Raw genomic sequence first — 13,861 nt, 5'->3', positions numbered from 1 at the left:
ACTATGTAACAGAAAACTTGTTCACACTTTGTTCTCACGAGCTCCAGTCAAATGACTTTGAACGCCACTCAACATGTAATGTGGCATAGGTTGATGAGGTGGAACCTTATTAGGATAATCTGCATAAATATCATGCTTGGCCATCTGTGCATTTCTTCCAACAGATGCTAAGGTGAGGATACCACCAATTGGCGCCACTTCTGAGTGTCATGCATTGGAGATGCTCTAACTGAAACCAAAAAACATTAATTTTGGGCATGAATCTTTGCCTCCAAATCCTTTACAAAGCGGTCAAAGTTTCTTTCGGAAGAGCCATCAATTTCCACCGCATTCTGCATCACCTGCCTCACTCTACCTGCATTCTTGCCCGAAACACCTTCATTCATAAAGCTCTTAATCTTGTGGGCCACTTGTTCCCTATCAAGAGATCCATAATCCTCACAAAGATTGACCCCAATCTCCCAATCATCAACGACTAGTTTCCTATTACATGGTTGATCATGCTCAAAGGGATAGCAAATCATGGGAACGCCACTCCACATGCTCTCCAGAGTCGAGTTCCATCCACAGTGCGTCAAGAAGCCCCCAACGGCGGGATTGGACAGAACCTTAATCTGATCGCACCATGCAAGGATCAGCCCTCTCTCTCGAACGGCATCCTGGAAGTCGGTGGGCAACAGACTGGTTTCCCCATGGCCGAGAATACCTCGTCGAATCACCCATACGAAATCCACTTCACTAAGAACGAGCCCGTACGCCAATTCCTCGAGCACTTGCTTATTGGTGTGCAAGAAGCTCCCGAACGAGACATACAGCACCGAAGCAGGAGGTTTGGATTTGAGCCAATCGGTGCAGTCTGACTCCAACCAAAGACTCGTGGTGACGGTGTTTGTTGGAAGGTTTTTGGAGAAGTTAAGGGGGCCGATGGCGTAGTTTGGTAGGTATTTGTGGAGAGCTGATAGCGTTTGAGGTTCAAGCTCTTCCACAGTGTTTTGCAGAACAAATCAGCCATCTTGGCTTGCTCAAAGACCAAGCGCATCATTCTGGTAGCTACACTTCCAAATTGGGATTCTTTTAGGTAGTGCATTAAATCCTTGGTATTTATCGACTCAACTCCTGGAGCGTACTTTATTTCCTCCTCCACATCATCTGTTGCTCCAAAATATTAAATTAATTAGTTGTATAATAATTTGTCGTTCACCAAATCACATAGTTTTAACTACAACCCTATTGTAATTAAATTGTTTTGAAAAAGAAATACTCCCTCCGTCCCCCAAACATCTCCATAAGGAAGGGTGGCACGGGTTTTAATAAAAGTTAGTTAGTTGTGTATTAGATGAATGGAGAATGAGTCACACAAAATGTGAAGATTGTAGTAGTAATAGTGAGTGCAATTATTTCTAAAAATAGATTAGGAAGATGTTTTGGGGACGGACCAAAATAGAAAGAAGATGAAGATGTTTAAGGGACAGAGGGAGTACATATATCTTAGTTAAATTTAAAGAGTTGGTCTCCTCCGTGTGAGACCAAGTGTATAGAAAAGACGGGTCGGGTTGGGGCTGAAGTGGGTCATGGGTTACTTTTATGGGCCGGGCCGTACACAAAATTATTGTTATGCGAAAAAGTAATTACTGATATAAAGATAGGCAATGTTTCAAAAACATATTACTTGCGCTTCCCGATCATTTTATTGGTTGAACATACTGTTCGGCCCGTTCATTTTCTTGCCACACTCTCTTATTAGTCTGATTGATATTGTCTTCATCGTTGTCCCACTTGCGCTTCCCTTTGAGAGTATGTGAGGTTGCTGGTGGGTCGTTTGGCGTCGAGATAAATGGTAAGGCTGACTTGTCCGACGGCATCGCAACTTCAATGTCAAGCGCCCTGTTCAGAGACTCCGTGTATGAGAGTCCTCCGTGGCTTGCTAGAGCCATCCTAATTTCGTACCGCAGACCTGCACAAAATTTTTCATATTACGTCTTTAGATTTTCTGAAATATAAATTGAAAAAACAGGAAATTTTAAATATAAATACAAAATAAAAGCTGTAATATAGAATAGACAACGGTCAAGAACTTGTTGTATATAAGAGAATAGACAACGGATGATCAGTCGTTGTCTATCAGAGAATAGACAACGGGTTTTCTCATGTTGTCTATCTCAGAATAGACAACAGACGCCAAGACGTTGTCTATGAGAGAATAGACAACGGTTTCTATACTGTTGTCTATCAGAGAATAGACCACGGTCTTGAAACCGTTGTCTATCAGAGAATAGACAATGGTGTAGAACCCGTTGTCTATGACCGCCCCTCAATAGACAATACTCTCATTTACAACAGTTGATTTTGTAATAGACAACGGATTCTGACCGTTGTCTATTAGCGTTTTTTTTGTAGTGATTCCTTGTCGTATTCAACCACAGATTTCTTTCCTTGCTTCAACTCGTATAACTCAGCTTCTTTCTTCTTCCTATAGCTTTTCGGAATATATTTATCATATAATCATGTCATAAAATCTTCACAAGTATAAATTGCCCATTGTTCAGGTGTTATAATTTTTCGTCGTGCTTCCCACCAGAAGTCAGCCGATCCTGTTAGTTGGAACGAGATGCAAGATAGGCGCTCCTCATTAGTACAACGTAGGAAGTTGAAGATGCGTTCCATTACACGCACCCAAATCTCAGCTTCAGCCGGTTTACTCATTCCGTCAAACGTAGGTGGGTTCTGCCTTAAAAAGAGTTCTTCGACTCTCCTAGTTGGGGGCGGAGGGGGTGGGTTATGTTCTCGAGCATCTTGTGGTTCTTCTGGTATAGCATGATTTCTGCGATTGTTATTGTTTCTCACAGGGCGACACCTCTTAGGCGGCATTCTGATAGCAGGGATGTGTCAATTAGTACACTCTAGCATAATCTAATACAAACTTCAAAAGAATTCTTGTAAAGGTCAACTTATTGTAACTTGTAAACAAGTCATGACTCCAATGACAACATTGATGTAGTAAGCTTTAAAGGTCCTTAGCATCCCGAATCTATGAGTCATATAAAAAATTTCTTAAGCATATAATGTCACATCATCTAAATTGGATACTTCGGCATAAGTCATGGAGATTTATAGCGGCTATAAAATCATGAGCTTAAAAATTATTCTATACGTATCACTGCCTTCACTATAGCCATCAAAGGATACAGTCGAATTTCTTCTATGTTTGCTTCTATGTTCTGTCGTAGTGGTGATTTCATAACTTAATCTTGCTTGCGTAAATCATTCCATTCAATAACAACATAACATAGCTATTGACAGTTACACACTTTTCTATTACGATAATTCCCACTTTTCGTAAACATCAACTCAAAACTTGGAAGAGCTTATCATTCTGCTTCGTTGAGTGTGATGCGATGAAGTGCTGAGCTTTGTCGATTGAATTCTAGACACTTTAGTGATCCATTCTAAGTTTAGCTTAAATAAACTCTTAGGCTCAGAGCAAACGAACTGCTCTGATACCATTCTGTCATGACCGGACTTAATTAAGGATAATTAAGCCGGGAAACCATGACCAGAGAAGGGAGATTAAGAAGTGAGTTTAGAAAGGGGTGCATAAAAATAATACTCAAAGAACTTGAATACGCGTGAAATATTACTTGAAAGGAAAAAGGCATAGTTAGAGGCTTGACTAAAATATAATCAGTGTTTGCAGCGGAAGGCATAACTGAGATACATGTATGAAGACATATATCCTTTCTGAGCCTACTTTAAGTTCGACAAAAGCCCACTTAGCAATACTTCATCGCCCATCACAGCTCAACCTGCACAATCATAAACATACGAGGGGCTAAGTACAAGAGTACTTAGTGGGCAGTTGCCAAAACTAAAGCATAATCATAACATCATTAACAAACCACAACATCGCATAAGAGGCAAGGTTTTATTTCAAATCCTTTGTTCACTATACATTTCCAAAACCATAACAAACGTGAGTGCATTCTTCATCATCAACTTTCATTTTAATAAGCATCGTGTCGTGAGGAAGGCCTTCCCCAACGAACACGGGCATCGCGCCGTGAGGGGGGGCTCCCTCAGCCGTCACGGCATCGTACTATTGAGGGAGGCCTCCCCCAATAGACGCTAGTATCGTACCGTGGAGGGTGGCCTCCCTCAACGGACGCTGAAACACTGGCATCGCGCCGCGAGGGAGGCCTCCCTCAGCGGACACGGGCATCGCGCCGTGAGGAAGGCCCTCCTCAGCGGACACGGCATCGTATTGTTGAGGGAGGCCTCCCCCAACAGACGCAAGCATCATAATAGGCATTAACTTATTAGCGTAAATCATTCAAGCGTAACAAAGCGGAATTCACATAAGGCGTAAGTAAGCGTAAATAGCATAGCGTAAATCATTTAGCGTAAAGCATAATGAAGCTTAACTCATTTAAGCATAATAAAGCATAACACTTGCATAGTTCTTTAATAGCATTTTATTTTACGCGTAAGAAATTGCCCACCTGATAGCAAAGTTTTGCTAAGGTATTGTGACTCCTTGAGTAGTTCTTACTCTCGCGCTTGACCTTTATCACGAGAATATAAAATAAGACATTGGCTCGAGGAAAATTCTCAACTACTGAGAAAGCGTAATTTAACTATGCATGAATCTTGTATGCATGAACTAATATTTCCGAACGATACTCGGGGAATTCTACTATTAATCCTCGTTAATAGATTTAGCTAATTCTCGTCTAACGCGGTCGAATAAAGTTGTGATTCTTCCTTCCTCATCGGAATATTCTAGTTGTGAAATAAATCTCGCCTTTGTACTCGATCGAAATTGTCACGACCGCACTTGCTAAGGATAGCAAATTCGGGGAAACCGCGACTAAGGGAGGGAATTTAGGAGCGGGAGTAAGAAAGGGACATATTCGGTTTCTTGATGACTCGACTTGTATAAGGAAATCAATCGAAATATCTAGATATCAATGAAGGCCACAAGGGGACCGTACATAATATTATCCCAAAACGGGGTACTCAATAGTTTTAGTACATTATTAAATAATACATATTGTTTGACATAATATCTTAACATAATCAGTGTTCGCAGCGGAATAATAATTTGAGTATATGTATGAAGACATATACTCTACTCTGAGGTACTCATCCTAGTTTGACAAAGCTCCGCTTGCACACTACATCCTCGATCACCGCTCAACCTGCACATTTAAAAATACATGCAGGGCTAAGTACAAAAGTACTTAGTGGACACTTGCCGAAATTTACATACATGCATAATATTTTATTGTCAAGCCTTTCAATAGTAGTAATATACGAGGGTTTTCCTTTAAAGACTCGTATTTACCAAACATAATATCATTTCTTTCATCAATAACCCGCGCAGGTATTTTATATCATTAATCACCATATCAGTAACTCGTGCCGAGAGGGAGGCCTCCCTCTACGGACACTATGATCGGCCAACCCGCTAGATGACTCACGATCACAAGGTGTACACTAATTCCGAAGGGATTTGCGGTCCCATCCAGAATCCGAATTCGATTAACATCAGATAGGCAATTAATAATAAAACATAAAGCATTTAGGCATTGACAATATCATTTAAATTCATAAGCATAAAGTCTTAACAATTCTAATATATAATTTTAGTTTATACGTAGAAAGCCTACCTGAATAGCCGACTCACGGTTTAGCTCTAACTCTGGTGCTTGACCTTTAATCCGAGAAAATAAAATAAGATTCTAATTCTCGAAAAATCTCAATAAATGAGGATGCGTGAAATGATTATGCATGACTCATATTCCTTTAATTAAATTATGAGATGCTAATCCTATTTAAGGAATTAAAGCTCGTCTTATGAGGTCGGATTATTAATCTTTAATAATCTACTCATTTTAAAATAATCTAATTCACTTACTAATTAATAATTAGTAAGTCTTAAAATCTTCTCTAATTAAAATTAATAGAATAATTATGAAGACCCAATTAAAATAAAATAATCAAGGCCCAAAAGGAATTTAATTCGAGCCCAAAAGAATAAATTCGAAGCCCAGTGCATTAATAATATTAGGCCCAACATCAATTAAATTCTAGAGCCCAACACATGAGGCCCAAGGTAATAAAATCATGAAGCCCAATAAGTGAGCCCATCATCACCCTTAAAAATAATTAGTAAATTTTAATATTAATCACTAATTAAAATAATTAGGATTAATAAAGAAGCCTAAAATAATAATTCTTATTGGGTTAAATAAATAAATTTCATTGGACTTAATCAATTAAATCGTAGGAGCCCAAGTAATATAATTTCGAGACCCATTATTAATAAATAATAGGAGTCCAAGTAATAATTAATGTGGACTGGAAAGAATTAATCTTATCTCGTCAAAACCTTAAACTCAAAACATTATCACATAACTATCATTTAGGTTCGAAACTATTTATTCGAACATCAACATGCGCATTAATCAAAACTCGTTCTATTTATGTCATCAAGTCAAATATTCCGTCATTTAAAAAAAACAAAACCTATAATATTACATAGATAAATTATATCATCATAGATCATGCTTTCTCATACATAAAACAATTTAATCCTTTTCAAATAATCCATATTAATAAGTCGTTTTGAAAAGAATTAATTTAAATGAGAGTTTAACTCAAAATATTTTATTTTATAATCCCTTTATAAATACTTGAAATAAAGAACTCCATTTAAATAATTAATTTAAAGGTCAATATATAATTAAATTAATCAAGCTCAATTTAAATTAATAATTAAGAGCTCAAATAATTTAAATAGATATAAGCCCAAATTAATTAGATAAATTAAGTCTATCATGTTTTTCTTTGAATAAGGCCCAAACAATTAAATTAAAATAGGCCCAAATAAGAAAGCCCAAAATTTTCGGCCCAAACCCGGCTGAAAATCCTCCCCATCCCTAACCACTCGGTTTCCCTCTCTCTCTAATATTCCTCAATAATTCACACCACTCAACATCTTCTTTTTCTTTATTAAAGTTAAACTTTCCTACTCTTTTAATCATCAAAGCTTTCTCTCCCTTTTTTTTTAAAACACTCGGCACTCTCTCAATTAAGAAGACAAATTGCAGCATCATCTCTCTCTCTATCTATTAAAGTAAATTTGCTCACTCTTCTCTCTCGCTCAACAGCCGCTCGGCTCTCTCTCTCAATCAAGAAAGAACGCTGCAACATCTCTCTTTCTCTCGCTCGATTCCGGCCATCTCCTCCCCGCGTCCTGGCCGTTCCGGTCGCCAGCGAGGCCGCCGCGTGGAGCTGCTGCCGCTGACTGCTCGTGGAGCACCAAGGCGAGCCGGGGAGTCCGCCGTTTCCAGCGTTTCTCCGAGTTCCGAAGCCGGTGAGTCGCAGAGCTCCGACAATCCACCATCCTTTCTCTCTCGTTTTATCACTCACGATAGGTTCGTAAATTTGAATAATTTTCAGAAAATTCAACTTTGTATAAAGACTTGATTTTGGAATGAAAACTTGGTTTTCTGTATTCTTATTTTTACAACATATCATAGCTCATTATGTATCACAGAAACGAATGGTTTGCTATATTTGCTATGTCCATTTATGCATATGTAGGTTCTCTACCATTCTGTATTCCTAATTAAACCGAAGCGTGCAAATGAGATAGTGAATACCTTGAAAGTTTTGTTTGTTGGTTGTTGTTGCTGAGTTATATATGGTGATCTTGTTTCGTCTAAAATTCTTTGCAGCTGCTAAGGATTTTAGGTAAGTGAGGATGCCTTTTATAGGGAGTAAATACTGAAGCTGCTAGTGTGAAAAAAATATAGTGAATAGTGCGGCTAAGTTTAGGCGTGGTTGAAGAATTCAATGAGATTATATTTGCTGCTGACAAATTAGATTTGTCTGTTGAATACTTGAGATTTTGGTTGAAGAATTAATGAGATTAGATTTGTTTGTTGAAAACTGAAACCAAATGAAGGTGTTCGGGTGTGAAAATTTTGCAGATATGCTGCTAGAGCTGGAGTCAAAAAAAAAAAAATGTCAATAGATGGCTGAGCATGCTTGAGCATGCTTAAGGGATAGCTGCAGATTTTCTTCACACACATACACTATTCTTTTTTTTTTTTTTAAGTACTGGTAGATAGATAGAAAAATAGGGGTTTGTAAAGTGAAGTATAAACAGAAGCAGTAATTCTTGTCTTGGAATTTCTATATCTGTAATATTGTATTGCATTTTTTATTTTTAAATATAATCCAACTACCGGGTTTTGTTAATATCGCGTGTTTATGAAACTACTCGATATCTGCTTCCTTTCTTAGTTAGAATAAATTCTAAATTAAATCCTTAGATTTAATTCTTCATAAACCGGAATAAATTCATGACTCAAGAAATAATAATAAAAAATAGAAAAATAATTCTATTGTGATTAATAAATAACATGACTTCGCTAAGTCAGTTATGAATCTGAAATAATTATTGGCTTACTCAATAATTCTCATCGCGGTTTTATTTACGCGAAGCTACTGACTTGGTAATAAAATAATAATCCTGCTTAATAGAATATAATCCAGTGTCATAAGCTGGATTTAAATCATAAATAATTACTGGGTTTGATTTACTGAAAGATGAAATAATAATTATCGTATTCCTGGATTTAAATATAATAAAAGAGCGGGTTGTTACATACTATCCCCCTTAAAAGAAATTTCGTCCCGAAATTTGCATACCTATGTGAAAAGTTCTGGGTATTTTTCTTTCATTTGGTCCTCAAGTTCCCACGTTGCTTCTTCCGGTCCATGGTGTCTCCACAGTATTTTGACTGACGCGATCGATTTATTCCTTAACTCTTGCACCTTTCGGTCCAAAATGGCTTCAGGTTTTTCCTCGTACGTCAAGTCTGGGTTAAGAATCATTTCATCTTGGTGAATCACGTGTTTGGGGTCAAACACGTACCGTCTCAGCTGTGACACGTGGAACACATTGTGAACGTTTCCAATGCTAGGTGGCAGTGCCAACCTATACGCTACGGGACCTATTCTTTCAAGGATCTCATAAGGTCCTACAAAACGGGGTCTCAACTTACCCTTAACACCGAATCTAACGATCCCTTTTGAGGGTGATATTTTAAGGAAAACCTTGTCTCCAATCTTAAATTGTAGTTCAGTTCGTCGGGTATCAGCATAAGACTTCTGTCTGTCCTGGGCCTCTTTAATTCTTGCTCTAATCTGGCGGATGGTCTCAATCATCTCGCTTACTGCATCTGGCCCAAGGATTTTTCTTTCACCCACTTCATCCCAGTAAAGTGGTGACCTACACTTCCTTCCATACAGCGCCTCATAAGGTGCCATATCAATGGTTGCCTGGTAACTATTGTTGTAGGCGAATTCGATTAACGGCAGCACTGATTCCCAACTTCCTCCTCGGTCTAGCACCACTGTCCTCAACATATCTTCAAGGGTCTGAATTGTCCTTTCTGATTGTCCATCTGTTTGAGGGTGAAAGGCGGTGCTAAAGTTTAATCTTGTTCCCAACTCTTTCTGCAAACTGATCCAAAATCTAGAAGTAAATTTTTAATCTCTATCTGAAGTAATGGATATTGGTATTCCATGTAGCCGTACAATCTCACGAATGTACAGTTGGGCTAGTTTCTCCGATCCATGGGTAATTGGAATCGGTATAAAATGAGCGCTCTTTGTAAGACGGTCTACTATTACCCAAATAGATGTGTTGCCCCTATTTGTCTTGGGTAGACCCGTCATGAAATCCATCGCTATGTGCTCCCACTTCCATTCTGGGATTTCCAATGGCTGTAATTTCCCATATGGTCGTTGATGTAAAGCTTTCACTTGCTGGCATGCAAGGCAACGCTCTACAAACGAGGCTATATCTCGTTTCATCCCGTCCCACCAAAACTTCTGTTTTAGATCTTGGTACATTTTGGTACTCCCGGGATGAGCGGTATAGGGCGTGTCATGAGCTTCACTCATGATCTCGTTTCTCAGTTCCTCGTTATGGGGAACACACAATCTTCCTTCAAAAAGAATTGCGTTATCCGTTGCCTCTTGGTAGCCTCCTGGCGTGCCTGTTCGGATCTTGAGACGAACTTTTTCCAAGCTTTCATCCGCTCTCTGGGCACTGACGATCCTTTCTCTGAGGTCTGGGACGGCTACTAGAGTTGCAATAATTGCTCTTGTCGTTGCCGGTGGCTGAACCACTTCTATCTTCAATTTGTCAAAATCCCTTACAAGCGTGTCCTCTTGAGTGAGAAGAAGTCCTAACTCGGATTGAGTTTTACGACTTAAAGCATCAGCTACTACATTAGCTTTTCCCGGGTGGTAGTTGATACCGCAATCGTAATCCTTCACGAGCTCGAGCCATCTTCTCTGTCTCATGTTCAAATCTTTCTGCTCGAAAAAATACTTAAGACTTTTGTGATCAGTGAAGATTTCACATCTAACTCCGTATAGATGGTGTCTCCAAATTTTCAAAGCATGCACAATTGCTGCCAGTTCCAGATCATGAGTGGGGTAGTTCAATTCATGTGGCCTTAGTTGTCGCGAGGCGTAGGCAATGACCTTTCCTTCTTGCATCAACACACAACCTAGCCCATTTTTGGACGCGTCCGTGAAGATCACGTATTCTTTATCGGCTGCTGGAACTGCTAGCACTGGTGCAGTTGTCAATTTCTTCTTCAGCTCTTGGAAGCTGGCTTCACACTCTTCGTTCCACTTATACTTGATTCCTTTGCGAAGTAATTGCGTCATGGGTCTCGCTATTTTAGAGAATCCTTCGATGAATCTCCGGTAGTATCCCGCCAAACCTAAGAAACTCCGGATTTCATTAGGTGTGGTTGGTGATTTCCACTCGCGCACTGCTTGCACCTTGGCGGGGTCCACCTTGATTCCATCTGCTGATACGATGTGCCCTAGAAACATTACTTCTTTCAACCAAAATTCGCACTTGCTGAATTTGGCGAACAACTTCTCCGTCTTTAATGTCTCCAGGATGATTCTCAAATGATTTTCATGCTCTTGTTCATTCTTAGAATAGATGAGGATATCATCTATAAATACTAAGACAAATTTGTCTAAGTATGGATGGAAAACTCGATTCATGAGGTCCATGAATACTGCCGGTGCATTGGTTAGACCAAATGGCATGACAACGAATTCATAGTGACCATATCTTGTGCGGAAAGCGGTCTTAGATATATCCTCTGGTCTGATCTTCAGTTGATGATACCCAGACCTTAAATCTATTTTTGAGAATACACTGGCTCCTTTGAGTTGATCGAACAAATCATCTATCCTTGGAAGAGGGTATTTGTTTTTAAGCGTCAGTTTGTTCAACTCTCGATAATCAATGCACATCCTCATGGTTCCATCTTTCTTCTTGACAAAGAGTACAGGCGCTCCCCAAGGCGAGACACTGGGTCTGATGAAACCCAAGTCCAAGAGTTCCTGTAGTTGCACCTTTAATTCTTGTAGTTCCTTTGGGGCCATCCTGTACGGTGCCTTTGATACTGGGGCAGATCCAGGTTCTAGATCAATGGTGAAATCTAGTTGCCTGTCTGGAGGTAGTCCTGGCAATATTTCAGGAAAAACTTCTGGAAAGTCTCGTACTATTGCCACATCTTCCACCTTCTTGTCTTCACTAGCTTCCCCGTTTAGGTAGACGAGATAAGCTGTGCTTCCTTCCTTCATCATCTCTTTTCTGGCTTGTAATGCGGATATTACTGGTACTCTTTTCTTCATACCTATGCCGTGAAATTCCGTTGGTTCCTTTCCAGGTGGTCGAATAGAAATTTTTCGTTCACTACAAAGGATGGTGGCGTGATTCTCAGCTAGCCAGTCCATTCCTAAGATTATATCTACGTCCCACATGAGCAGAATATTAAGATTGTTCGCTACCATCTTAAGTTCTCCTATTTCAAATTCTACGTTCGAGCAAACATGTGTGGTGGTAGATCTTCCTCCTGAGGGTGTAGTGATTCTTAAGGCACACTTAGCTCGTTCTGATTCGATTTCTAAGGTATCTACGCAAGGGGCAGATATAAAAGAATGCGAGGCACCAGTATCGAACAGAATCATTATGGAAAAACCTTTAAGCTTGCCCATACCTGCCAGGTTTCCCTGGTTTTTCTCGGGCTGGTTTTGGGTGAGAGCAAAGGCTCTCGCCTGCTGCGGCAATGGTTGCTGCCGCCTCTGTTGCTGTTGGCGCTGTTGGTGCTTGTGTTGGTATTGCTGCTGGTATGGCTGTTGTTGGCGGGGCTGGTATTGGTATTGCTGCTGGTATGGCTGTTGTTGGCGGGGCTGGTGTTGCCCTTGAACTGCTTGCAGGGGCTGGGCATAAGTGGCCCTGATTGCCGCACCCTGCTGTTTGTTGGGGCATTGTGAGGAGTAGTGGCCCTTCTGGCCACACGTGTAGCAACTGTCAGTTCCAGCCTTACAGACACCACGATGTGGTTTGTGGCATTTTGGACAAAGGGGAACTTCATTTTGTCTTTGGCTGCCTCCATCTGGGGCTGGACCCTGTTGCTTCCCTTGTCCTTGTTGCTGATATTGTCCAAACGGCGCATTTTCTTGCCATGGCCTCTTGTTAGTCTGGTTTTCATTTCCTCTATGGTCGTTCCAGTTGCGCTTCCCTTTAAAGTTCTGAGGGCGTGCAGGTGGGTTGGCTGGCGCTGGGGTCTGTGATGGAGCCAACCTTTCTACTGGCATCGCAGCTTCGATGTCCAGTGCCCTGTTCAAAGACTCAGTGTATGAGAGTCCACCATGACTAGCTAGAGTCATCCGAATCTCGTGCCTCAGACCGGCACAAAATTTCTCCGCCATTTTCTCATCAGTATCCACCTGTTGCGGAGCATAACGCGATAGATCGCAGAACTCTCTGTCATACTCTGTCACCGTCTTCTTCCCTTGTTTCAGGCTATAGAACTCAGCCTCCTTCTTCTTTCTGTAGCTTTTGGGAATATACTTATCATATAATCCCGTCTTAAAGTCTTCCCAAGTGTATGCTGCCCATTGTTCGGGAGTCAGAGTCTTTCGGCGGGCTTCCCACCAAAAGTCAGCCGATCCGGCTAGTTGGAAAGACATACACGAGAGTCGCTCCTCTTCCGTGCAGTGTAGGAAAGTGAAGATACGCTCCAAGGCGCGTATCCAAGCTTCGGCCTCGGCTGGGTCGCCTGTCCCAGTAAATGTGGGCGGATTCTGTCGAAGAAACAGTTCTTCAGTCCTTCTAGCAGGGGGTGGAGGGGGTGGGGTAGGTTCCCTGTCGTTTCGTCGCCCTTCAGGTATTTCATCGCGATTTCCATCATTGTTAACGTTTCTCCTAGGGGGGCGACCTCGTTTAGGCGGCATTCTGCAAATTACAAACACCCTTTTTAATACATTCTATACAGGAATCTCTAAGGCAATTAATAAAGAACTGTTTGTTAAATTTAACTTATCATAACTCCAAAACTAATATATTAACAGGAACCGTTGCATACACAAGTCACATTATTCAAAGTTACTACATTCTTAACTGACTCGTGAAGAATAAAACCCGTAGAGAAACATAAAACATACACGAGATCGTCGTAGAAAGCCCATGCTAGGGTCATATATATATATGGAATATTGCCTCATCGAGGGCTTTTACATCGTCAGCCCAAAATGTAAGTAAAGTCTATCTAGTACTCCCTATGATGTATTGGCTTACTAGTTAAGCAATCACAAAAGGGTTTTTATTCACGGAACGTCCTAGAGACCAACATTTCCGTACTAATGCTAGCTAGAAACAACATAAATAAAATCATAGTCATTGGAACGAATTATTATTTCCGGAGTACATTCACAAGCTAAAACTATCAAATCTATGAACTCTGAG

At 40.4% G+C, this 13,861-nt stretch overlaps 1 pseudogene; it reads right to left on the bottom strand.

The window, feature by feature from the left end:
* Positions 1–230: 230 nt before the first annotated feature.
* LOC131018314 (UDP-glycosyltransferase 86A2-like) lies at positions 231–12,052 on the bottom strand (annotated as a pseudogene).
* Positions 12,053–13,861: the final 1,809 nt, after the last annotated feature.

This window comes from Salvia miltiorrhiza, chromosome 3 (assembly GCF_028751815.1).
Source record: "Salvia miltiorrhiza cultivar Shanhuang (shh) chromosome 3, IMPLAD_Smil_shh, whole genome shotgun sequence".
NCBI lineage: Eukaryota > Viridiplantae > Streptophyta > Magnoliopsida > Lamiales > Lamiaceae > Salvia > Salvia miltiorrhiza.
Note: the sequence above shows the minus strand (reverse complement) of the source record. Positions and strands in the feature narration are given on the sequence as shown.